Source organism: Empidonax traillii, unplaced genomic scaffold (genome assembly GCF_003031625.1).
Source record: "Empidonax traillii isolate 1590-97213 ecotype Southwest subspecies unplaced genomic scaffold, ASM303162v1 scaffold661:size936278, whole genome shotgun sequence".
NCBI classification, from domain to species: Eukaryota; Metazoa; Chordata; class Aves; order Passeriformes; family Tyrannidae; genus Empidonax; species Empidonax traillii.
In genome coordinates this window covers 630906-658506 of record NW_020955854.1, presented here as the reverse complement: position 1 = coordinate 658506, position 27601 = coordinate 630906, and the positions used below count along the sequence as shown (strand labels likewise).

General features: G+C 34.9%; 1 long non-coding RNA gene across 1 annotated transcript; it reads right to left on the bottom strand.

Moving 5' to 3' along the window:
- On the bottom strand, positions 1–27601 carry LOC114065444. The gene is made up of 3 exons (XR_003572974.1): positions 27480–27601; positions 3691–3770; positions 1–115 (listed from the first exon to the last, which is right to left on the bottom strand). It is a non-coding gene; the product is annotated as an uncharacterized LOC114065444 (long non-coding RNA).

Here is a 27601-nt window from a genome sequence, read left to right as displayed (position 1 = left end):
AATCTGTAGTGGCTGATGTAATCCAGTAGACAGGCAATTACCAATTCTTGTCATGAGCAGAGCAGAAGAATTTGGAAGCCTATTAAGACAGTTCATTCCTCAACATGCTGGTGCACTGAGAAGACAACATGTTAGATGTAGACTTACCATGGAAGATGAAGGAAAATACAGCAGCAGCCTCTTGGTGAGCTCTGCCCAGCATGGAGCATTCCTCCCCTTGTGTGCTGTGATTTCAGTGTCTCAGTCCTCCTGGTCCTGCCTCCCCCTACTCCCAGTTTTCACCTTTCATACTTGGTACATAACCTTTGACAATTTCTAGTCTACCTTTCCTTGGCCAGGATCTTCCCTGCTGCAACAGAGACAAGCAGTATTTTTCTCCACTAAGACCAAATTTTACTTTGACATCCAAAGAAAACAAGGATAGATAGTCTTTAATAAATATGGAAAAAATATGCCTTTGTATTTCATGGCTGTCAGGCCACTCACACACAACAGGAAAGATGTACTGGTCAAAGATACATATGTCTAAGGTTTATCTGAAAATGGTAACTCCAGGCAGCTTGCTATCAGGTATTTAGAAGAGACGTCAATACTTTCATAACTGAATAATTATTAAAATTTATTTTAGAATAGATGGGAGGTTTAGTCTTACCTTATATGAGGGTCTTCAGGTTTATACATTACAGGGACAAGGAGGGTGAGATGCATATATTATTTCTTTATTAGTTTTTAAATTCCCTGCTAGATTTGCCAAATGGTTTCACTGACACTTACACTGACACTAATTTCCCTAAATATTCTTCCAGTGCAAAGCTACATGATAAGCAACTTATTTGCAATAACTTACTGATCTCTATTACAGCTGTCAGGTGCTGCTGAAATTACAGCGACACCAAAGACATTGCCAGAAGTATCTGAATCTGATATTTTAACTCCTAATAAATAAAATGTATCTCCAGTACTTTGAGCCTAGTAGGGAACAAAATTTTGATCACTTAAAAAGAATTTTGACTAATAGTCTCATTACACTAAAAATGATGGAGTGAGCAGTTCAAGTTTTCGGCTGAACTTTTCCAAGTCGCTTGGCCTACAACCAAAAATAACAGGAGTGCTTTGATTTCCTGTCCCTTTACCTGTCTGCCATAAAAGACGCAGTTTTAGAAGCCTTCAAAGTCTACTTTCTTCTAAACATGCAAGCAGGATGTCCTGCTTTAGGACATAGGATAACATCACCACACCAGTGAGCAGCTGACGCTACTAGTGGGTTTTGTGTTTGCCTGTTGAAATACGGCATAGTTAATTGACACAACTTTTTGTAATACAGCCAGGCTATACATTAGTTGGAGCTTGAATCAGATGAGCAAGATGGAAAATTAGTACCTTGGGGCTCAGATTTAGGTACAATAAATTTCATTAACATTTCTGATAGGTATCCTAAAAGAACAAGGTGTATTAATAAACAAACTAGAAACTTGGATGGAATATCATATGATTCAAGGTATGAACATTTACTGTTCTGATTCCCATTTCCATTCTGTACCTATTATTCTCTCAAAAAACCCCACCCACCCACCCAACCACCCCACCAACCACCCCACCATTGAAAACAAACCCCATACAAAACAAAATAAAACAAAACTCCCCATAAAACCCACCCCTATACTAAAGATCAGAAACACAGGAAATCAGTAAGGAAGAGACAGGAATGCTTTGGTTGGATAAGATCAAATTTAAGTGCCTCTAAGACTTTCTGTTGCAGGTGCACCTGCCAGACAATACCCTTCATTAGAAATCATGACAGATGGTAAGGATTAACTGGATCAGTCACAAGCAAGAAAGGGGAAAATATCAAATCATTACAGAAGTATTTTAAGGACTCAACATAGTTACCTGTATCAAACACTGTCAAGGCCACAGAAGGAACTTGACATAAGACAAGCAACCACAGCAGGGACTTGAAATAAGCGCAGAAGGGAGGAATTTGCAACAGAAAGGTGTTAATTCCAGGCCTGGCAGAGGTGAGATCTGGTTAGCCCATTGTGTCAGTGCATTCGGACAAAAATCACCACTATGGCAAACTGCGTGAAAGGAAGCAACTGCTCATCCACATATCACTGTGCAAACAAAGAACACCTCAAGTTATGGGAGTACACCTACATGGATATCAGGAACTTGGACTGTATAAAGATGTTATCCCCCAGAAGAAAATCTCTGGGACCTCCACCCCCGAGAAGCCTAGGGTGAAGAAGGACCAACATGCTGCTGGATCCATGGGTGTGGTGATTATCTTCTGCTTGATAGATCTTTCTCTCCATTCTTCTATTTCTTTCTATCTCTCTACCTCACATTTATTGTTAAATAAATCCATATTATTGACTTTGGCATATGGTCTTGTTTGCACCTTAATTCAGGCAGAGGGCTCTCTCTCCAGTTGGATCTTAACTGATAGCTGAGAAATGAATGTTTATCTATTGCAATACTTGTCAATCAGCAATCACACTGCATTAAAGTGCGACATGGGTCTAATTTATTCACTGTTTGAGCTCTGACTGATCTGTGTGTTGCATAAAATTAATCTTTGTAAAAGGCCCAAATCTTGTTACACCGAGCTATTTCAAGAGTTACTGCAATGCTCCCAAAACAGAATTTTTCTATAATTGAAACATTACTATACTTTCTGAGGGTTTGTGCCATAATTACAAAGGTTGAGACATGTTATTCTTGGATTTTTCTCTGTTATGCTGGACTTCAATTTTTGACATTACTAAATTATGTTAATTTTTTTGGATATGAATGAATCATCTGTAACTTAATTATTAGTATTAGTCTTAGGTTATATAACAAAAATACCTGGAGTTTTTGTTGACAGACTGTTAAAGAACATGATAATGTAAAAAAAACCCAAAAACCTGAATAAGTAAAATACTCTCTGTCCTCCATACTGGCCATACCCTGCTACTATAGCCACAGACTCTTGCTAAAAGTGATGAGTTGTTTCTGGGAAACAGTGACCAAACATGTCACATGCTGTTCTGTAAATATACTGCTAACCCATAGACCATATATTAATATGAAAAGATTATTACATTGAAGATTCTTTTCTGTCTATAACATTGTACTAATGTACTGCTAAAGAATGATAAAAAATTTCCCTGTATGTGTTCCATTCCCATTTAAGTCATGTCTCAAAGGAAAATGCATTTTTAACTTCAAGTCTGGATATTTTATTACATTTTTTAATTCAAATCACACATTTTTGTCAGAAATAACTGTTTCTAATTAAGCTTTGAAAGTGGTTTCTGCAGAAGCTACATTTATCTGATGTAATGTTATGGATATTTATTATATGGTTCTTGGGTTCCTCTGGGCTATCAATTTATATAAACGATTTGCATTTTTTTCCCAAGTGATCATTGCTAACTGCTGTTCCTGTATGACATAATATTTTTGCAACAATACAATTTCAAAGTTTAATGCATTTTTTAAAAAACAGTTAGAGGAAAATATGCAGCTAAATGCAAAATGAAAAAAGCAAAGTATAGTCTATTTTTTCATCTTCACTTTTAAACCTTTTTTTTAGAAAATACCCACAAAATAAGGTAGCCATTAAAAAATCTGGAACAATATATTTTTCTTTCAAATGCAGGGATTCTTACAAAAGCAAAAATTGCAAAAATAATAGTCACTTACTTGACTTGGTTACTAGATCCTCAGAAACCTTTCCAACCCCAGCCTAATAAACTTGAAGGTTCTCTTCTTGTAGCCAATAACTGAGAAGAAACAGAGCTGCTCATCTTTCTTTTTATTATACTAGCATATTCAAAATTAATTATTTGCTGTTTAAGGTTTGTCATTTTTAAACGTGGATGATTGCATATGTAGTATAGAAATTTTTTTAAGAAGAAAAATTTGGACAAAATTTTGAAACTTCCCCTCTGCAAAGAACTCTGATATTTTGGCATGACTTTACTGATTTAAAAATGAATTTTTAGAAGCAGAGCTAAAAATGTTTGAATTACTTTAAATCACTGACAGTGTTCTTATAGTATTGTCTTTACATGAGGAAGCTTCTGTTTCCAAGAATAGGTTCATTCAGAGTGTTTACTAGAACGCCATGGCCAAAATGCTCTATACCCTTTTTTTTCTCTATGTCACACTCCAGATGAGCTAATGCTACAATCATCTTTAGAGTTCTTACCCATTTGCTGGTGAGTTTTCTCTCTTAAACAGTCAGAAAGATGGTCATTTCTTTCCATCACTCCAAGAAAAATCAAGTCAAGATGATGGTTAAAACTTTAACATAAATATGACAAACATACATTTACAGTGATGACTGCTTTCCTGAAATGAGCCTACATTTTTTAGAAATATGACAAACTAAAATTCTATTTGACACATATGATAATAATGTAAGATATAAAGATAACTTATCTTTCCTGCAGTATACAATATATATCAAAGTGCAGTGTATTTCAGTAAATTGCAAGCATATTTGCACACATTCTTCTTTTCCAGCATGCGATGATATGCTACATTTTTTCAACTTGGTTCAATTTTCTTTAGGTTACTACCAATAAATTTATTAAATAAACATATATGCTATAAATAAAATTGTGCTACTATATTCAGTGTTGGTTTGTGATGGAAAACAATTTGGTTTACTTCCATTTCCCCACCCCCAGATCACTATGCAACAAAGTATTTAGGCTGTCAGTACAAATCATTGAAGTACATTTTAGACAGTTTTCAGTGTAATCTCAGAGCTAAATTATACTTTTTGTTAGTCTTTTTGCACATTTTAGATTATTGAATTAATTGTATTAGTTAAATAGGAGCAACATTATTTAAACAGGACCTCTCTTCCTGAATTTGTAAAAAAAGCTCAGCTTGCTTCAACATTAAACTAAACAGTAATAGCATGTTGTATTTACCATGTAAGGCCATCTTTAATGTTTATATGGCATCTATTATAATGAGATTCTAATCCTGACTGGTGCCTCTAAATGCAAGTCAACAGGAAAAATACCCTCTCAATAACTAGTATATTAATTTTCTTTTTACTAATCCATAGAGCCAGTAACTCAGCCAGAACAGCTGGTATTCTTACTTCATGTATCAGCAAAAACTGAATAACCAGACTGTTATAATGAGATCTTATGATATTAAAACATCATTTAAGTTATGGCAGTTACTGTTATGGGTATGCTGCAGAATAAAACATTTGAAAAACAAATTATGAACTAAACAGTGCTCTGTAAGGTTGCAGAGTAAAGAATTTTATGTGATACATCGATCAAGTAATAGCTATTTTACTCTGAGGCTAGGAATCATTCTGCCATACAGGGCTCCTTAGGCTACTTTGACGACTCTGCAGCTTTTGTCAACCCTTTTTACTTTTCTACACACTTGGGTCATAGACCACTTCCCTCCAGAAGACCAGGGCAAGTTTTCCTTGCTTTTACTTCTGGGATATGAATAGCCAGTATGACTTTAGAAGACTGGCTGCAGTAACTAGGGAACATTTTGACCTGGATATATCATCACACAGTCTTTAACATGATTAAAAGAGCTTTCCAGTTGTTTTCTATTTCATCCTAAAATACAAACATTACTTTGTGCACTACAGTAAAAGACCTTTTTTTTTTTTTTCCCCAGTAATTTCTGTATTTTATGCTCCTGTTGCTCCTTCTCTTATATAATAAAGAAAATATAAGTGTTACTTTTCCTGAGTTGCTGAACATGCTGATCAAATCATGGGAAGTTTTAACATCAAACATATTTCTTCCTATATTTTTATCTGATTTCTAATTGGGCTTTTTTCTGAAACACCTTTGTAAGGATGTTTGTATCCAGAATTCTTTTTTCTCTGTGATTAAAGGCCTGAGAGGTAACTGCCTTCAGACAGTAACAGATGGTTTCATGTCAGCCTGCATTTTCTTTTTTTCCCCCCTCATCTCAGATGGTCATCAAAGGCAGTGTAAGGCCCAAATGGAGCATTACTGTTAATGAAACTTAAATATTTCAAGTGGAGTAAACAAGATAGCATTGGATACTACATTAATACTATTTTTTCCCTAATCAATCTTTTCCACTCTTCCCCAAAGAAACACTATGACTCATATGACTGTCACTTCAGTTTTGGCTGGAAATATTTGTAAGATGCAGAATTTTGCCATTCACATATAAAATTAGACAAACATAAAATTAAAAGTGCTGTAAGGGGAAAAAAGAAGTATTTTGATGAGCAGTATTTTGACCTCGGCAACATTTAATGGCACAGTGCCCTCAGCAGCTACACTGAAACATCTTCACCCTTCATATAATCACTAATTACACTAAAGGTCATGAGTTAACTGCATATCAGGGTAACTGGGAGGCAGTTTGGTTGGGGGACAGGGAAGAACAAAAAGGCAGGCTGCTATTTTCTAGAGTTGTCACAGTACAATTTACCGAAATCTTTTCTCAAGCACAGAGAAAGAGAATGCATTTGTGACTAAGTTTAGGACTTCAGTGACATGGCAAAAGGGTTTTAAAATGTAATGAAGATTAAATTACTTTTCCCTTTGGGTTAATCCTGCATTTCAGTAGGTTTCTGGATATACCAGCTACTTCCTAATGATAGAGAAATGATGATGGGTACATAAAAAGAATAAAGACTAAATAGATAAAAAAGATCCAGGTATTAGATAAGAAAATTAATATCTTACTAGATCTTATACAGGATAAACAATGAACATTATTTTTTCTCTGTTAGGAACCCCAAGTCCTCTTTCCTATTAAACTTTTCCCCTATGATGTTGGAAACCATAAAATCTCTGTAGTAAGAGCTAAGCATCAACTTTCTGAAAAAAACCTTGGATCTACAGAAACCATGAGAGCTCCAGATCACCTGATGTCTCTTTTTAAGCATAATCTGTATTTCTGAATATAATCCTGCATTTTACCTTTTGTTGCCACCCAATAGCAGGGGTGGATATCAGGTCTAGGTAGAAGTGCTGCAGCGTATATCCTGGGACATAACAATACACCAAAGAAAATACAGAACAGTATTTGTTGCCACTAAACACATTTAATCATTCATTCACTAGAAAGGATGCTGGTGTTCTGACTGCCCCCACTTTCCAGGTAGGAAAGAATTCTGGCAAATACAACAATTCTGCAATCTGGGTTGATTAGGTAAGAGCATATAAGTAAATTTACAATCCAGAGCTGGTCAAGGTGTTAGAGTCTTAATTTATTATTTTGTCAAAAAATGAATATGGTACAATTTCCCCTTGGAAACAATGGGAGAAACAGAGTTGTAAGAAAAAGACTCTTTTCTCCTTTCACCTCGACTGGAAGCTCTGACTATATAGAAAGAGAGAACTCTTTCTCTCTTCCATTAATGTTTTAAGTATGCCTCAAAATATCTCTTTGTTCTTTAGTTACCACACTTTCTATAAAATTTCAGAAGATTTAGAGCATATGCACAAACCCCACTGCTTATTCCACTGACCAGCCTTACGCTTCCCCTGTGCATGTGCCTCTATTTTGTCTGTCCTATGGAGCATGTTTCTCTTCTGTATTTAAAGAGCAGCATTCCCAACCCAGCACTTCCCAATGTTCTATTCCAGAAGAGCAATATGGAAACTCTGATGGAGCCCACTACTTTCTCACAAGCACTGGGAATTAAAACGAGGATGAACTGGTATTATTAAAGCATGTATTACTTGTTGATAGCAAAATAGAACCAAATTACTTTGTTATTTAAATACCATGGGATGGACAAAAAGCAGATAAAATATACATAAGAAACAATTTGAAGAAATACTAGTAATAGCATCATTATGAACTAGAAATATTCATACAAAAATACTTTCTATATTGGGAAATTTAACTAATACCCATAAACATAAATTCTGCTAAATTCTCCTTATTTATGCATCTAGCCTCACTTTAAAAAGCCTTAGACTACACAAAAAAAAATAAAAGGTAATACATATAAGAAAAGTTTGTCAGAATTGGATAGCCCTTTCAATGTGTAGCAGCAACAACTTAATGATTCTTTGTGGTTGGCGTCTCTGGCCCTTATCTGAAATCCAGTACGTATTTTCTATGGCCAGAACAGAATCATCCAGTGGAGAAGTCACAGATAAGTCCCATAAGGTTCTCCTGGTTTTTGAAGGACAGATTTTAGCATAGAAATTCTGTTCAGATAACTGGATGGCATCTATTCCCTGGTCTCACCCAAGGCAAAAGCTGACTACTAATGCTCTGTGAGCCTTGCTTCGCGATCATTAATTTGACACAGCACTCCTCTGAGTTCTATTTCAATTCAAAACTTTTACTAGGGAAGTTTGTGTTCAGTGAAGTGAGGATCATAGTTAACTCAAGATTATTTATATCATATCCAGTGAGAAGCATTAACAGCATTAGTTTGGTTCAGTCATGATTTTTCTTTTTTTCAGGAGAGGATGCTGTTTCATTTAATAAAAATTAGACTGACACATTTATACAAGCAGCATTGAATGTCACAGCATCCCTGATTAAACATTTAGGGTGGAACATCAAATTCTTGGCATAGTCTAGAATCACTCCAATTTTCCAGAAGGGATTGGCATATATAATATATATAACATCATAATTTATCACAAATCTGCTGTGCTGCATTTTTAATGAAAAAGAAGCTTCTACCCTGGTTATTCTATGCTGTCTATATTTACATAGCATTTAAAAAAACCTAAATTTGAAGGTGAACCAGAAATTGACAAAAGTGTAAGTCCTAGTGTCCTGCTTATTATTAAATTTAATGTACTAATCCTATAAAATCGAGAACTCAAAACCATAAAGACAGCTTATCATTTATAGATCCAAGAACTAAGGATTGAAAGCTCTTTTATACATTTTTCTTTACGACTATATCAGGCAAAGTAGTGACAACCAGAGTAGAGGTAGTATAATTTCTTCCATTCAACCCTTGACATCACCAATAACCTCCAGACTTTTTCTCACACAGATTTATGTTTTTATATGAAAAAGAAAGATCAGAAATTGCCTTCAAAAAAATAGACAAGCAAAAGTAAAAACATTCATGGTATTTTAAAGGAATATCGTAATAATTTTTAATTATACTGTGAGTGTACTTATTTGACTACACAAATAAGAAGTTTACAGAAAAATATTCATCACTGCATCGAATTCTTCAGTTGTTGGACAGTATTTCTGCGTCAAACAAATACTTAGGCAATTCAGGGCACTAAGTGTAACTTTTTAACTCTTGCTATCATTTATTGTCTTTAGCAGGAGAAGTAAGTCTTTTTATATAAGCCAAAGATTTGGTAAAGTTTTTGCTCTTACCCATTTAGATACATGGCCAAACAAAAATGATCAACCTCCCCTTAAGGCAGAAGAATATCTACAGACACTGAGGGCTGTAAAAAAAAGAGACGCTTTAAGAGACACTGGAGAGTGAAACAATCTCTACTAGCAACTTTCAGTAACATATGGCCAGTCTTTCTCATGACTGGCATGAATTCCTAATTACCCCTTCTCTGAATAATGTTTAAATGTCGCTACTGTACATGAAAAATAGTATGCATCATAATCTTCCAAGAGCATTAAAATGCTTGGATTTCTTACTTGGACCTGCAGGTGGTATTTCATACTGGTCATACATTGGCTTCAAAACAGAGTGACTGCTTTACTCAAGGTTATGCCATCAATTATTAAAATGTCTTAGTATAGAGTTTATAAAAACAGTGCTTTGGAAGGCATTAGTAGAGTACACAGGCATATCCTCTTGCATGCATCTCAGCGTTTCTGGTGCACTCTTGTCTTCAAAATTGTGAATCTTCCAACTATCCATTCACCATTCAACTGCAGATAAATATAAAAGGGGGACAAAAAGAACAACAATATGCATTTATTATTTTTACACTCAGTGAAGCATTAGAAATGCACTTCAGGTTATCACAATTTCAGTGCAAGGTATCTAGGAGGCAGAGTGCCTCATTGCACAGACTAGCTGATCTGTAGGAGGAAAGGCCAGTTTTGGAGTCAAGGATCTAAATTTCCAGCTTATTCCTGGAAATTCCAAGATAAGATATCATCTTCTTTCTATCCACCACCCTTGCTCATTTCCTCCAATAGTGTACACAGTTTGTATCACCTTTAAAAGCATGCTGCCAAGCCAAGGCTCAAGTAAGATGCATTGTTCCTCTGCTAACTGTCTCAAAGAAAGGCATTTAATTATCATGGACAACTGGAAATAATTTTAAAAAAATAGTAAAAATATTACAGTTATTTCAAATGTCCTGTTCTGCTTTAAGTACTTTGGAGGTTATGGGAGTGTCTGTAGACGCACTGGACACAAAGCTTACAAGTAGAGTTCTAACGGAGAGAAAAAAATTTTATTCTAAAGGAGTGTCTAATGTTTGCTGAAGCAAGTTTTTAATGGAGATTGAAATCTGACTGTTTTTTTTGAATACTGACAAGGTTGAGGCAAGCAGAATTTATCCTATACAAAAGAGAAAAAGTCAAATTTTCTTCCACCTAGAGTCACACTGATGTTGGGTTTCAGAGTATTCACTTGTTGATATTTCTGTATCTGGGAAGCTGTAGGCTATGAGTTTCAGGACAGGACTCAGGCAGAGCCTATTCAGGGTTTAGACTTGGCCATTAAGAAGGGAAATAAGGAAAGAACAGTGAAAAAGAACACACAAGGGTTTTGCTAGATTAGGAGATCAAATAGCCGTAGCGGTAATACTGATCATCCATAAGGCTGGAAGTTCAATATTCTCTTCACTCAGGTACCGTAAGCTGTTGCAAATGTAGTTCAGATCACCACCCCTTTTCAAGATACAGTTTAGTTTCCTTTCCACAACAAATGCTAAATCCCTAACTGACACATTCTATGTTGTGCATTGCCACAGGTTTGTCTGTATTTGCATTGTTTCCAGATTTGATCTGCAGCACATCAAAGCAGTCATAATGACTAGTAGCAACATACTATAATATAGGAGTCACCCACAGCTTTGCACCAGGCAACCCACAGCAACACCTGGTAACTCTGCCTCTGCAGAGCTAACAGTGAATCCATCTCTTTATCCATTCTACCAGTGTTCCAGAGGTATTCCTAATAGAAAGTGAGCAGGACTTGCTTTGTTTCTCTCATAAGAACAATTTCCAAGGGGGGAAAAGGCTGCAAATAAGAAAATAGAGAACCACCCCAGTGTAAATCCACCACATTCATAGACTAGAGATCTGCACTGCATACACCAACCACAGGATATTAATCTGTGCATTCCATTGAGCTGTTAGTGTCTCTTAGGCACTGCATCCCAGGTGTTTCATGTCCCCTGTTCGTCTCTAAGATTTAGGTTGATAAGATGACCAATCATGTTGCAGTTTCGCCACTTTACTAAACTATGGCTATGGTTTCTAAAAGTCATATCTCTGTGGAGCACAAAAGAAAATACTAATTTGCTGAGAATGAGTGATACCATTGAAGGCAGAGGAATAAAGTTCATAAGAAATACAGGTTACATATGAAGCAAACACACACAAATGTTTCAACTGGAAATTTAGATGTTTGTTCAACAGTTGACTTGTGTAACTGAATTTTCAAGGTCGAAACTAACCACAGAGTTTAGAATTCCCCAAAAAAGGATTATGTCGGAATCTGACACTCTAAAATCACCACTGCAATTTGATGTTTAATAGATTAGCTTCTTTTCAAGCAAAGTGAAAACAGAATTTTACTTCCTAAACAGTGTTTTACCCCACTCCCCAAGAAACCTCCATTGTCAAAACTAAAAGACTCCTATCAGTTATTTAATCCTGATTGCAATTTCCCTCCCCACAATTTTATGTTTGAGTATGTACAGATGAATGAGGCTCTCTAGTGCAATATAAAAGAAAGGGAAATGATGGGTAATGCAGTTGTTCCACTATATAAATGTTTCCAGTAATTTATCCATCAAAAGTGGGAAAAGTTTAATTGTAATGTTGTACAGCTGCTGCAGGAATGTTTTATCCATTAGAAATGACATGCACGGTGATGGCCTAGTGAAGTTAAATACAATAAAAAAGAAAATAATTCATAGCAGAAAGTTCATGCATTTTCATTTTCTCTTTTAAAAAGACTGCAGTAGAAAAAACCCAAAACCTGTGCTATGAAATAATTCACTTTTCAACGCTATTAATTCAGTCTACTCTGGCATGAATACTGATGTTTTGCAGTGCACACCATATCTAAGACCAGCCATTTCAAGGGTGAATATGGGAGGGATTTCATTTATCAGATTTCTCCTGTTTCCTTTAGTATCTCTTTTGGTAGGAAGGATCATTAAGGTTTTGTTTTAGATCAGGGTTTTTTACTCTTACTCTTCATTAGTGATGAAAATCTGGAGACCTATAACATATTCATTTAATATAGAATAGAATGATTCATGCCTGAAAGAGGAAAGTGAAAGGAAAAAAAAGAAAAAGCAAACCTCCCTACTATAAAGTGACATTAGTAATTTCTCTCTGTCATTTTTTTGGCAGCTGATGTTCTATGTTTTGTAAACCATTACATCTAAAACAACTGAAGCCATAAAACTAATGTAGCAGGTCAGGGAAAACAACCAAAGCCAGGTCAGAGAATCTGAACCCATGTTACCGGTTCAGTCAGTCTTGTGTCACATCACTAACTCTTCATTTTAGCATGCTAACTTATCAATATCGTTGCTTATAAGGAATACCATCCTCTACTCACTTTCAGAGGCCTTTGCTGCATATATATAGGAACTGGAAGTTTGAGATACAGAAGGAGTGAGGCATTTTCTCAAAGGAGGTATTTTTAGAAATACTTTGTAATAAGAGGGCATAATAGAATTACTATTCATGTCACAGGAAGCAAGAAGAGCAGGAATGAAAAACAAGCCAGTAATGTGAAGCAAGGGAAGCAAAGGACATGAGGAAGTTATTGGTTTAAAAATGTGAGGTGAGCCCCATTATTAAAAACGTGGCAAAGGGCTCAAATTTGATTGCAAGAGATGAAGGTAAAACCCCTGGAGTTGAACAGAAAGAAATAACTGTGGGGAAAGACGATGTTTCAAGTATTCAAATTTTAGATAAAAAGGAAGAAGGGAAAGTTGCCCACATGGATATGAACAGAAAGGAGGAAAGGGTGGATTTGATGATAAAGGATGGATTTGATTTGGTAAGAAGGCTTACTGAGCTGCAAAAACTTAGTGAGGAACCAAGAATGGCTGAGTGAATTAGCCAGAGCAAAGAAAACAATGAAGCTCATGAATAAAAAATACTAGTCATTGATCTATTCCTACTGTACAACTTTTGTCATCTTTCAACCACAACACTAGAACTGCAACTGTGCTACTTTCAAATGCAAAAATGTTATCATTGATTTCTTGAATTTGCACTGGCATGTATTGAAAAAGGTGCTGCTCACACTGTCTTTAAAGCACTTTGGAGAATAGAAACTTAACATTTTCTATAATAGCAACTAAGGACTGATGTATGCATAAGGAATTTTTATGGAAAGATCTCCATCTCACTGGCACAAAAATAGCACTTAATAAAGACCTATTCATTTCTCCAAACTTACAGAATATTTATCTACAAACCTCAGAACCAAATACAAATATTTCTTGAGCAGTCTTATCACGTAACTCTCTCTGTGATTCATTGATTTTGTTTGGAATGCATTCCCTGGTCTTAAATTTAATACAGAGTGAAAGGAAAATGCCATCCTAAAGGTCAAATATCCAAACTAAAAAGAAGATTTTTAGAAATAGGAATTAAAGCCAGACATATTGAAAACCCCTTCAATATAAGTTGTATTTACCTGACAACTACATACAGCAAAGAAAACTTGGTCAAATTAAGCTCACCTTCATCAGATATTAAAGAAAAGTTGATTAAAATTACCAGAAAAAAAAAAATCTTCTGTACATGAAACTATTAACCCATTTACTTGTAAAGCCATTAGCATATTTAGGAGTGTTTCTGACCAAATTAGTAGTTTTTCTGGGTAATTTCCATCATATGATTTTCCTTTTTTTCTTTTTTTTCCTGTATAAAATTAATGTACTCCTTTTTGTTGCTAACCACTAAGACATTAAAATAGAGAGCTCCTAGTGTCCAACTAGTGGCATTCAATTGGATCAATACGTCTGAAAAAATGCTCTTCCTTTAAACAAATCTAAACTGCATTTTCCAAACAGCTTCTATTTATATTTTCATTGAAGCATCCAATCTTTTCATGAGATGCAGAACGGCTCATGGTGACATTAGGTTCAGTACTAGATTTAGCAGAAAGATGTTGTTGAACTTGAACATTCCAAGAAGACTGCAGTGGTATGCATACAGCTACACAGTAGCAGTACAATTTACACAGTAATCTATCCCAACAAGTAATGTGTTATGACCAATTCTTCATGAGGTTTCTGAGATAAGATACTCTTGTTCACACTGGTGGAGACGGAACTTGAACCCCTGGAAAATGCAGTCTATATACAGCAAGGAGTGGGAAATTACTAAAGCCCAGCTGGACTGATTTACTTTCTTTATCATTTATTCACATTCTGGCAGATGTTCAAACTTGTAAATTAAAAATGGGAATGACTGTTCTTCCTCAGGAGTCCAGAATCTCCTGTGCATCAGTGTAATATAGAGCATTTCTGATTTCATCAGTTTTAAAAGATAAAGATATTATTATTTCTCATTTTAAGTGAACATAATGTTGTAAAAGTGAAGCCCTAAAGATTTTAATTTTATTTCTGTATCCATATCGCTGGTCTCTGAAATTCAAAATAATTCCATATTTTCTAGGTTTTGGTTGTCCAGAGAAAGTCCTGAGGACCCTTAACTGTGCTTTATAGCTTTACTTTAAATACTTTATTTTAAATACTTTATATTCTTTAAATAAACACAGCAAGGCACTTCTAGAAAGTCCAGTTTTCTGAGTTTTCCAAAAGTCTGTTCTCCTACACAGAAAAGGAGATATCTTGTAAATTCCTACTATTAAATTTTAGGCAAGTAAGAAGGGATGCCTTTGGGTTTGAGGAAACACCTTGGCATTTTCCTACAATTGTTGAAAGAAGACAGCGTTGTGTGCAAGACAGAGATTTAAAACTTCAGGAGTCTTACTAGTCTCTATGGACATCTACTGCACAAAAGAAAAACACTATTTAGTAGATGGTAGAATTTAGCAATGAATAATATACTTGAAGCTCTGCACTTCTCTGGAAAGTTTTAAGGGATTTAGTTATCAAGATATGAAAATATGATATTAAATTAGCAAAAAGTCTTCCAAAAGAATAACGGCATCAGAATATGATTTCTTAAAAGCTGGGCTAATACAATAATCAAAGTACTGCACTCCTAGCTGCATCTTCTCCCTGTGAGCTAAATGTATAAACGTATCTGACAGACATTTCCTCAATGTGTCCTATCACTCTGTCATATAATTGACATGCTGCTTTCCCTTTAAATTAAACCAGATTTATTCAGCGATGTAAAAGCCTCCCACCTTTCTGTCAATACATCTCTGCACACAAAAATAGTGAAGTTAAGATTTTCCAATCTGGTTAGCTACGAACAGATACTACATGGTGACAGTTCTTCTCTTGAACACAGAAATCAAACTCAAAACTATCTGAATTCTTTTTGATGTATATCTATATATGTGTGTGTGTGTGTGTCTCGTGTATATATATGTAGAGGGTGTGTGTATATACACCAAAACATGTATATCATGCATCATCAACGTTTTCACTCAAAGGAACAGTAGAGAACTTAATTGAATGATCAAAGCTTCAATTAAATAGATATAAGAGATTAGCATTTGTGAGATGGGCCTCCAGCAAGCCATCTGCTGAGACAGGTAAAAAGAAACTTGACTTGCCAATTGCCTTGATAATATTATAAAAACTACATCAAAAACCTGAACTGATGGACAGGGTGCTTTGGAATAAAAAGAAACAATTACTAATGTAATTTCAGCCAAGTTCTTTCTAACTGTACCATATAGAGATTGGAAAATGCTTGTTCTGGTGAGAAATTTTGTTAAAGTTACTTTGTGCCTTCAATACAAGCTTAGTTTAAAGCCCATTTACAACCAGTGACAGGTTTTCAGCTCACTTTGGGGTTTCAGAAAACAGTGTATTTTGCTGAAAGAGGAGAGATACAAAAAACCTCCTCTTTTAGTTTCTGTCATTAAACATTAGAACCGTGGAACTGTAGCCTTTTGTGTTTCCTAGTCAATTTTTTTTTTAAGGTAATGGTTTTAATTATCTATAATTTTGACAAAACAGGATGAAATTTTTCATGTAAGGTTACTTTAATTTATTTTGTCTTGATTTTAGCAAAACGATTTAGAGAAAATATGTTGTTCACTAATAAGAAAAGAAATTCTTATTGATGATAGATTCTCATCAACTCTTAAATGGAAAGCTATAGAATTTCTATGCTTTCAAAGCATGCAGCTATTATGTAGCAGGGCATATTCTTATAGAAGGCACAAGCTAGCCATGCCTGTCGAAGCTTGCCCCAATTATCTGCTTTTAAAAATGCAATCTTCATGTGCTTAGAAAAGACAGCTTTACTGTAAGTAAGAAATTACATTTGTACTAAGAATGCTTCAGACTGAGGTCACCAGTTATTTTCTTAGCAGCATCTGAGGACCCTCATGTATGTTAGGTCTCATGTATGTTAGGTCTGCTTATTAACATTGATAATAGGAGCCCATCTCAGTCTCAGTTCTTCTTTCTTCCTTCCTTCCTTTCCCAGCCTCAACTTCCCTAGAACAAACCTGGGGTTATAGCAACACAAAAACATACTCACAATTAAAGCAGCTGAATGAAAACCTGTAGAACAGAATAATATTATTTCCTTAGCTACTGAATTTCTATGTGCTAATGAGTGAGTCATTTAAAATAGACTTTTCATGGATGGCCATTAATAGGGTCTTATAATTAGTGATCACCTGATTTCCGACCCGTTGTCCTGATATGCAGACATACTGAATAGTAAAACTTGCAACAGAAAGTCAGCAGGAGCTTTGCTTTAAGCTACTGTACCATTGAGCTATTTGTAATGCTAAGTAGTCTGGAAAGCAGGTCATGGGTAGCTCAGTTTGTCAACCAAACTGAGTGGCATTTTGACCTTAATCTCCATGTATGACAGTATATGACAGTATGTCACCTTCTCATCTTGCAAGGTGATCTAAAAATAAATATTTTAAAAATAAATAAAGCATGGATGGGATGTTTGCTACAGAAAAGCAACAAGAGACGCTGGAAATTCTGGAATTGAAACAGGTTGATATAATGCAAATGGAAGTGCAGAAAGGCAAAAATAGAATTCATAACTTCCTCTGTTGAATCCAATCCCATTTTAATTCTTTGAATCTCTTCAGGTAAAGCAAATAAAAAAATACCCTAGGTATTTGGATTTAATAATTAACAATCTAGATGTTATTTCTTTCTTGAAGTTAACAACTAATGTATGACAAATCAGTGAATAAACAAGACAGAAATAAATATTCCAATCCAATTCCCTCTCTTCTAGGATGTGATTTTTCTATTATATAGAAAGAGAAGTGACTTTTCCTCTTCTACCTGTTCTCCAGAACATAATATCTGGAAGATATTTAACCTTTATTCAACTGCTGCTTACTCACTTGTATTTTACCATAGTGTAAATGACTGGAGCAAATATGGAATTCTTGTCAACTTTGTTACTTTGTTAACTAATAGTGCTCATAGTTGTAGTAGTAGAAATTAAAAATGCATCCGATTCATTACGTTACCTAAAATGACATTTTCATTTCTGCAGTAATGAAAGTGAGTTAAACATATTTAACATTTTTTCTTCTGCAATAATTATGCTCATCTTTTAAATCTAGACTCAGAGCAAATTTTGTACATATCCATCACTCTAAACAGCTTTCCTTCTCTTCAAAAGAAACACTAAATTTTCTTTCTTCTGCTGTTTTTACCTTTTCTTCTTGCTATACTCAAAATTGCCATCATGATACCCTAGATTCTTTTCTTGTATGAAGCTGAGAAACAAGACTGCTGTTAAATGTTATTTTGTAACTCAGTTTGCTGTAAAGTTACCTGCTACTCTTCATCTGGCAGCTTTTGAAACTGCAAGAATCTAAACAGGAGCATTTTTCTCAGTGCTTTGAGCTTGAAAATCTTCCAAAATCTACAGACTATACATGAAGTTTGGTTAAAGTCAACAACTGTTGCCCATTCTTGTCAACAAATCTCAGCTATTATTTATTTTCAAGGGCTTTTGACAAAGCAGATTAATCTAAATTTAAATCTGCAAGGAAATCTCAGATTACTGGAAGTAGATAAAGTATTACATTTCACAAGAATGATTAAAAAGCACTCCAGTTGAGGTAGATGATGGTATTTCTGTGATGTGTGCAAACTGCTGCTCTGATCATACTGTGAATTTGCTTCAAAAAGGAACGTATAAAAGGAAAATATGTAATTGGCAAAGCTGCAAGTCAAATTTAATCAGGTCATTAGTTCAGAAACCCAATGGAGAGCTTAATTAGATGTGAATTATCTAATAATTGTGAGTATCTCTGATGTACATTTGTTTGGACATCTATTACTAAGGGTCCCTAACACTGTTCTAACCTTACAGCTAAAGTCAGAAACAACCCCTTTGAGTCCTGTGTTGGCTTCCAGCAATCTACATATTGTATCAAGTTATTAATGCAAATGTCAACAGATATGAGTTCCTTGTAAAAAATTTCTAGCAAATTTTTAGTGATTGTATTGTTTGTTTTCAAGTATGCTTGGTCTGAATAAGTTTGATCCTACTTCTTTAGATGTCTTGTAATCTCAGGTACTCACTTGTGTCCCTGATTATTTTGGCTAATTTTTTGTTTGTTTGTTTGTTTTTGGTTTAGTTTGGTTTTTTTTTTGACTCCAGATAAAAAGCTTGAATTTATGTCTATGCTAAAGTCTACAAAAAGTCTCACCTTCCTTTCAGCTTATTGCCAGCACTTCTCTTTCTGACGCAAAATATAACTTCAAACCTAGAATATTCTCAAATTTCAACAGAGCAGATATAAATATAAAATTATAAAATATGCACTATAACTTTTGTATAGTCAGCTAATACATTTCTGCCTCTTAGGCTCTTAATTTACCTTATGCAGTATCCAAATCCATCAGCAGAAGGAAGAACATGCAGTTATCCTCTTAGGAACCTAAGTAAACAATACAGCCACACTTTGCATTAAAACAAAAATTATTTGTAGAAGTAAAGGTAGAAATCTATCCCATGTTTATGGTAGGTATATAAATAAATGCCTGATATTCAGTACTCAAAATTAATGTCAGGAAAATATGCTTGTGCTTCTTACTATCAAATACAGACTTGTGAACTAAAGGGAATGTTTGTAAACATTAAATGCAGTATCTTTTTCCCTATGGGTACCAAGAAATATGATTCCAGTTTTCTCAAAAGACATATTTATGAGTAGATTAGACAAGCACTTGTCACTATAGCAAGTAGGCGTGAAAGACCTTTCAGGGTCTTCAAGAACAATCACTCTCTTTCTGATTTTATATGTATCTTAGTTGGAAATTTTAACCTCTTTTTCATCTTCAAGACATTTGTATTGTAACGAAGTAATCACCTCGAAGGTGCTTGAATGGAAAGCTTCTCATGGTATGTGTGGCACTGCTGACAAGCATAACAAAGGCCTGTGTTAGAACGTCAACTTATATTCTGCTGCACAGAAAATGAGAAGAAGAGAAATGAGGCTGAAAAGAAAAAAATCAGTAGTATAGTTTCCCTTAAAATCAGATGAAGAAATAATAAAGCCGAAACTCATCTGAATTTCTCTGTCTAAATCAATACAGGAGTAGTCTGTCTTTGCAGTGATAAGATAGGAAGGTTCAGTCATTCTATTTGGGCTCAAGGCAAAAGTCACAGGTTGAAGTATAATCAAAAATTATCTCCTTGCTCTTTCTAGCCTTTTTTTTTTTTTTATCTTATTCCCCTCACTCCTAGAGATGAAGCTTCAATCAATGATCTCAGAGCTTCAGATTATCTGTCACACAGAGAAAGGTTGTCTCAAGCTACCAGGACCTCTAATCAGATATTGACAGATAAGATGTTTTGGGTGATAAAAATAGATTTAAAATCCAAAGTGACAGTTTTTTACTAGAATCATAGCCTACCTATTCAAGGTATAATATAAGATAAATTATACAATCTGTCTTCCAATCAATTTGTTAACTATCCTAAGTATAATGAATATGATTTTCCTACTTATGGCAATTCCAACGCCGCACAAATCAACATAAATAATTTCATACTTTTCTCTAGACTAATAAAAAAAAAAACCCTTCATAATATAAACAACTTCTACCTGATTTGAAAAACTTAAAAATTCAAGGGTATACTGACAGAAATAGTCATAGTCCACATTAAACTAGTTTATCATTCTAACTGAGCCCATGGTAACAGTGTAGGATTTAACAGCTTACTTAAAGAGATTCCTATAACAAGGACACATCAATCAGCTTCAAAACTTTGTTCAGGCTTACCTTAAATTAATGCAGTGAGTTACACATTCCATAGGAGTAGGTTAGGTAGCAGAGAAGAAACCACAACTAAATCAGAGAAAAAATGGAAAAAAAAAGTAAATATGATGGAAAACAATTCCATCCACCGAGAATTAGACAGTTTTAATATAAATCCAGCTTGAATTGATGGGCAAACTATTCACGAGTCATTGCACAAACCTAATAGCAGATGCTATTGGTCCAGGAAACAAGGGAGAAAAAAGTATGTCTTCAAACAGATGCTGCATATATCTTTAGTATTGAATCAAAGTAGTTTAAATTGATATAAAAATATTACTCTTACGCTGATGATGACCTTGATGCTGCTTTATTAGAGCATTTAAGCCTGTGCATTAATTATTTTCCTAAAAGCACAGGACCCAGAAGAAGGAAAAAGAAACCCAAACCAAATAACAAAAAAATTTGTATGTATAATTTTTCCCATATTTGGCTTTGGGTTCCAGAGGACAACATCCACTACTGAAAGGGAGTTCATAAAACCTGCTGCAATGTAGGAATCAGGGCAAGATGGAAAAGGAAGGCTATAATTTCTGTACAGATACATCACATACCTGTACATAGGATCTCAGCCCAGGAAACATCCTTCTGAGCAGGATGACAAGCAATCATTGCCTGAATGATGCTACATTCAGCCAAGGTTAACATGAAGTGTTGTATCAGAAAAAGAGCAAGTGTTGAAGAAAGGAGGTAACTTATGCCTAGAATGGAGATAGGATCAACTATGATCAACTGAGTGGTGCAGAGAGCCCAAACAATGAGTAAGCAGAGTGTCCATGATAGATGTGCAGATGGAAGAGCTGACAATCAGTTCAGAGGTCTGAGACACAGCATACATCCCACAATATCACGGGTGCTGTTTGATCTCATATGCCAGTATACAGGAGAACTGAAAAATACATGGACTTTTGTGACTGAGTTTAAAAGTGTTGCTAGAAGAAAGGAGAGTACAAAATTAGTTAAATGAATGAGGAAGCTGTCCTATGGAGTCATGGCACAAAAGTCAATGTAGAATCAGTACCTTGGGGTCCATACTTATATGGCCAAATCAAAATTAAAATACAACTATGATTCAGTATTATAAAACATTTTGGATTTAGAGGCTAAATGTATTACAGAACATATGGAAATATAAAGTAGAACTTTATTTTGGATCAATGAAGTATTTTCAAAGTGCTGTGGTCATGTGGTCAATCTAATTCACTTGAGAAAATTAGATTGCAGACTAACTTTCCTTTAAACTGTTAAAATTATTTGCAAAATAGACATCTACATTTTCATGCAATGATGTGCTCACTCAAACTCAATACCTTTTAGGATATCATAGAATAAACCTTATCAATTTTATATGACAAAGTAAAATTTTTTGAAGTAAACATTGTGCAAGCATTCAACAAATTTAATGTTCTGAGCAATTATTAGATAGTTTAAATCAAATGTATATAACCCATTGCATGTGTAAAGAAACTCACAGCTATGAAAGCAAGAATTCAAAGGAAATATTCTTTCATGCATTCAAATAGAATCACAACAGTATAATGAAAATCATCAGAGCTAAACTACTACTAATAATGACAAACAACAGAAATAATTGTAACAACAATAACAATCCTATTACGAGACACTAGTCTGTACCAATATTTAACAATTCTCAGGAGAAATATATTCTCCTTTCCAGTCTCCTTGCAACATCCAAATAAAACCTTACCAAGGTAAAGGAAGCTTTCTAGCACACGCACAGAAGACAACTCCCTACATTTTCACTACATTCCTCAAGAAGACTTTTTTTAAGTTATCAAAATGGTTCTGGCAAGGCATGACTTGTAATTTACTGCATATCCAAAATTTAATTAAGTATTTAACTAAGCCTGTGCCTTCTCCCTTGTAATACTCACAAAGGTTTTATCAGCTTTGTCTGTTTATAGACTTTGCTGATAGAACCTCATGCTCTTTACAAGTAAAAAATATGAATTAATTAAGTCTCACAGCATCCATATTATGCAGAAAAATGACATCCACTTTACAGATAGGGAATTTCATGAGTTCATGGAAGTCAAATCAAGGTCCTACAAAAGTCAGCTGTAGAACTGCCACTGAATTCAAGATTTATCCATAACTACAGTAAAGCTTAGGTCAAATTGAGAGGAGCCAAATTTTAATTCTTTCTCCAGATTCACAGTACCAGGCACTAACTCCTAGCTATGTTTCAAGTTAACAATGGCTTAGTCTTTTTTTTTTTTCTCCCTTGGATTGTTGGTTGCCAACACTGTTCAGTTTGAGAAATAAACCAGTGACTATAAAGGAATTAAGAGAAAAAATTAGTAACACAGGAGTTAAACTAAACTGCTCTGATTCTCATCAGAGCAATTCCATGGTGTGGTTGCTCTGACAACTGCATCCATTGCAGAGATTTATTTCACTACATTTCATCTGCATCATATCTAATCTTAGACTATGACTTTTCAACAGTGTAAACTAGTTTAGATTAAGAGCAAGTGAGGTAGAAACCTTTCACTTGGATGATTTCTTGTCATCCAGGGTTCTAAGGACTAGTGTTAAAGAAATAAATGTTTTAGACATTTTTGAGCCCATATAGGTTACATATTTTCTAAATATTTCTTAAGTATTGAAGAACCGCATTATTTTTAACACTTCTGTTATACCTACATTACATCATGGGGTGTGCAAAGGTATTTCAGCAAATCATACTTTACCTTTATTTTCTTATTGGCTGTAGACTAGCTAGTAAAAGAGTAAAAGAAAGAAGTATTGTGGGGAAAAAAGGCAACTATTGTTGCTGGGTTTTTTTTTTTAGTTATACTTAAAACATGCACTTGCATTTGTCCTGCTTAAACATCTAGACAGATGTATAGTGAAAATTTGCTTTCTAATTTATGTATTCATATAAAGATTCTTGCTAAGCATCCACAGGTCATCTCCTCCACAATAAGTTTTTTGGAAGTTTAGTTCTGTGGAAGTGATGTAGATAGTTTCCATGTTCTTAAAAGCTTGCTTCTTTTTCATACTAATTATCTCCAAGCATTTGGTTAACTAATAGATACCTGCTCTGGCTCTTTCTACAAAGCAATGAACTGCAAATAAACTGCATAATCTCCTTTAGCATGCTATATTTACAGCCCAAGGTATGCCATTCTTAAAATTATATATTATGAGCAGGAACGTGCTTTATCTTCACCTGAAAGCACATATACTTTTTTGGTTACGTTCAAATTCCAAAGGCATTTGTACAGTTGATTTCAATCCACTCAACAGTTTTCACATTTTGCTTAAATATTGTTCTTATTAAGAGATAATGGAAATCACATTTTTTCAGCATTATTTTGTATTTCTTCCCAAACCACATGTTATCTATTTAATTAAGAGGTCACATTTATTAAGACTTATATCTTCAGGTAAACACTAACAATGCGGGTTCCTCTCATCTAGAAATTGTCTGTACACTGGACAAAACTAAGAAATAAATTTCCACGCATGGAAAGTTTTGTCAGGTTTTAAGATAGAAGCATGGTTTGGAATGCTCTTTAGTGATAACCCCACACAGGGTTTAGTCCCAAAACAACTGTGTGTTCTCTGTCTCCCAGTTTCACATTATTACTGGATCACGCACACCAGTAAGCTCCGGTGTTTCACTACGTTCACTTTGGCCATATACTTGGGCTTCTCACCACACAGTGTGTGTATACAGGTGATTGACAGCCAAGTTTGACACTTGTCTTAACACTGGATGGCTATTCTCTCCTTATTGACATTTTCTGAACCTTCACTGGTGGGTTTCAGCTGAAAGACAGTGTCTAGACACTTGCTAGTATTCTCATTTACATAGGTGAGCCTATTAAATGTAGCTCTTTGTGTAGATGATGAGATTGAGGAGAGTTAAAACTCAAGTAGAATGTCTAGTGAATTGTGCAGTGAAAACATGCTACTGAACACAAATACCAATTTGAAAGCCACTTGTAAACCCTAGCTGAATTTTTCTCACCGCAGCTAAAAGAACTGGAATGGTTTTAATTTATACCCTGACAGAGAGCAGAGGGGACTAAGGTAAACAAACAGAAGTAGGTTTTTATCTTCCTTTAAAAACAAAATAAGCCAAACAAGCTCTTCAGACTTTCACATCTTCCAATCAAAAAATTATTTAAGGCATTATTTAAATTGAAATACATAAATAGTGCAAAAGATTGCAAAGACAATTAATTAATTAAAAATGAGGCTTTTTTTATAAACCAGAGTTTAATTTAGCTCAAACAAATCCAAACTAATTAGAATTGGTGTATTTCCTATATTTATATAAGGCTCTGGATTCCTCTGAAAAGTTCCTCACTTATGATCTCTGAGAATAAGGTATTTCCTGATATAGCCATTAGCCATATTATTTCAAGAAATTTTAAGCAGAGCACTCCATTAACCATAACTAAACAGTCTATTAAGGTAAAAAAATGGTGCCATATGACTATGCCTTTCAAGAAGGTTTGGAAAGAATTATTTATTTACTCTCACTGGGCAACACATATACTCATGATATCTTTGGTCTCAGTTTAGCAATTTCTGCTACACAGTGCTATTTTTTGTCACACCTTCATGGAGACCTCATTTGCAGGCAGCAACAAACATGAATGGAGACACAGGCATGGCTTAAACTTTCTCAAATTAATACAGCTCTTAGGGTAATTTTTCTTTGTGTAAGCAAAAGTATACAATGGTATTACTTTTCTATGAGCAACTTGAACTCTTTTTCTTGACATTAGAAACCGAATTTTTTCTTCCTTTTTTTTTTTTTTCTTTAAGAATAATGTGAAGTTGACAAAAGTCAGAAGTCAGGTCAACAAAGAAAGTAACAAACTGAAGTTTTCCCATAGTTTTATAATGGTTGGAAATACCATTCTCACAAATACAGCATGTGTCACACCAGAGTACCCAGAGCTCTGATTGGCCTACAATGATTTATTACAGACTATAATTCTGTATCCTGGCACTTGCTGGAGCAAGGCTGTGCTTGAGGCCTATACACATACATATTGGAATTAATGAAGCAGCAGCTTATGCAGCTGCAAAAAGCTGGGGGTGCTTAACTTGTTTTTCTCTACAGAATTTTTGGATTTCATTTGTTTCTGGCAGTTATGGAATGCAGTGAAAGGGAAAATGGTGAATGAAGAGAAATGGAGATACGCAAAAGCAGCAAAATCTGGACCTAGGTCAACAAAATATGCTCCTCTCATAATACAGATAAATTTATGTTGATATTTTACGTTGTCTTATTAGTTCTGCTTTCTCCCCAAATGCTGTATTTGATGTCAAGAAGATTAAGGATAACTACAAATATGTCTGCAAAATACACCAAGCAGCATGATACAGACCTTCAAACTCCTGCTGAATCAAGTCTGCCTCAAAACCAGAAAGAAAATAAAAACGGGCTTCTAGCTGTTCCCAATGTGGTCCTATTCTTTCTGGACCTGTGATATTTTTGTATCCAGAGCTCTTAAAAAACTTGGCACTGCACTCTGCTATGAGGATATGACACCTCTGATTTGCACCTCATCTGGAATTACTTTCCTCTTAAACCCACAATTGTACTTAAATTGTACTCAGAACAGAAATTTATTTGTGATAGTTACTGTGTGCAGCTCTACAGCTCCAATGCATTCTTACGGCAACTGATATGTTCTCACTTTTAAAGTTCTTAGCAAAAATTAAAAATTAAAAAGTAATAATGGGACAATTATAATTGTCCCATTATAAAAAGTAATAATGGGACAAACATAAATCAGCGCATCTGAGAACAGATATTAATAGCACTACATCCAGTTGCTGGATGCAAACAGTCCTGAGCTGCTGCTGGGGAGCACTTGTTAGGATCAGAAAGAGGGAGGCAAAGATGGGTGTTTCAGCAGCTGAAGAGAGGTTGAAGGGCAGCTGCAGAAACTGGAACATATGTGATGCTTCATGCAGAGACTGTGGGCTGTGCAGCTGCTTAATTCTCTATGGAATCCCCCTTTTCTCATGAATATTCCTTTATTCACTGCATCTCCTCCAAAGGGGTTGGCAGTGCCACATCACAGGATGCTGTCTAGTACTCTTCAGAGTCTCACTTGCTATAGCTTTTTAAGTCAGCTAGAGCTCTGAAATCATTGCTTATAGCTGGGGCATGTTTTGATTGCTCTCCTGTCTTCCTTAGGCTATTCAAACGAAGGCAGCAGCTGCATTTTGCCATTCACAGTCATTTATGCCTAAAGGCTCATGTTTCCTGTCAGAAGATGGAAACAGTGATTGTATGTGATTTTTGTTCTTTAGTTTAATCTTACATCACCGATATGTTTTCATAGCATTTTCCATCTAGTAATGACTTTATTGATCCATTCTTCAGTCTTTCATCTTTCCATGCATCTAAGCACATTGTAACAAACTTCCACTGATCATTTTGTACCTTGAATTACACATAAGTATATATCATAGAGCTATTCAGTAATCACTCAGTATCAACAGGCTTACTATACAAGGGCCCAAGACAGCCAGACATTCTTAACTGTCACTGCAAATAATCACAGTTAAAAAAGAACAGAACTAAACTGCTACCATCTGCTTGGTCTGTTTCCCATTGCATATTCAAAATGAAAAATAAAAAAAAAAAACAAAAACAAACGATAAGAAAACTAAAAAAGGAAAATAAGCCTATGACGACAAAAGCAAACAATTAAAAAACTTCCTTTCTTTTTTCTTACTAAGAATATTAATTCACGTGCAGTGGCTGTAACATTTAAATTTATTTTTTAAGACATGTATTTTCACAATCAAGAACTTTATGTTCTTACATTCTAGACATCCTCATCAAGATGAACAGTAATATCTAAATATACTTACTTTACTCGATACACTGTCCTTTTTTTTTTTCTCCCATGGTTTTCCAAGGAATCGAACACATTTGTGTTGAAATTAAATCTTCTTTTACCACATCCATGCTTTCAGTGTCTATCACATTCTAC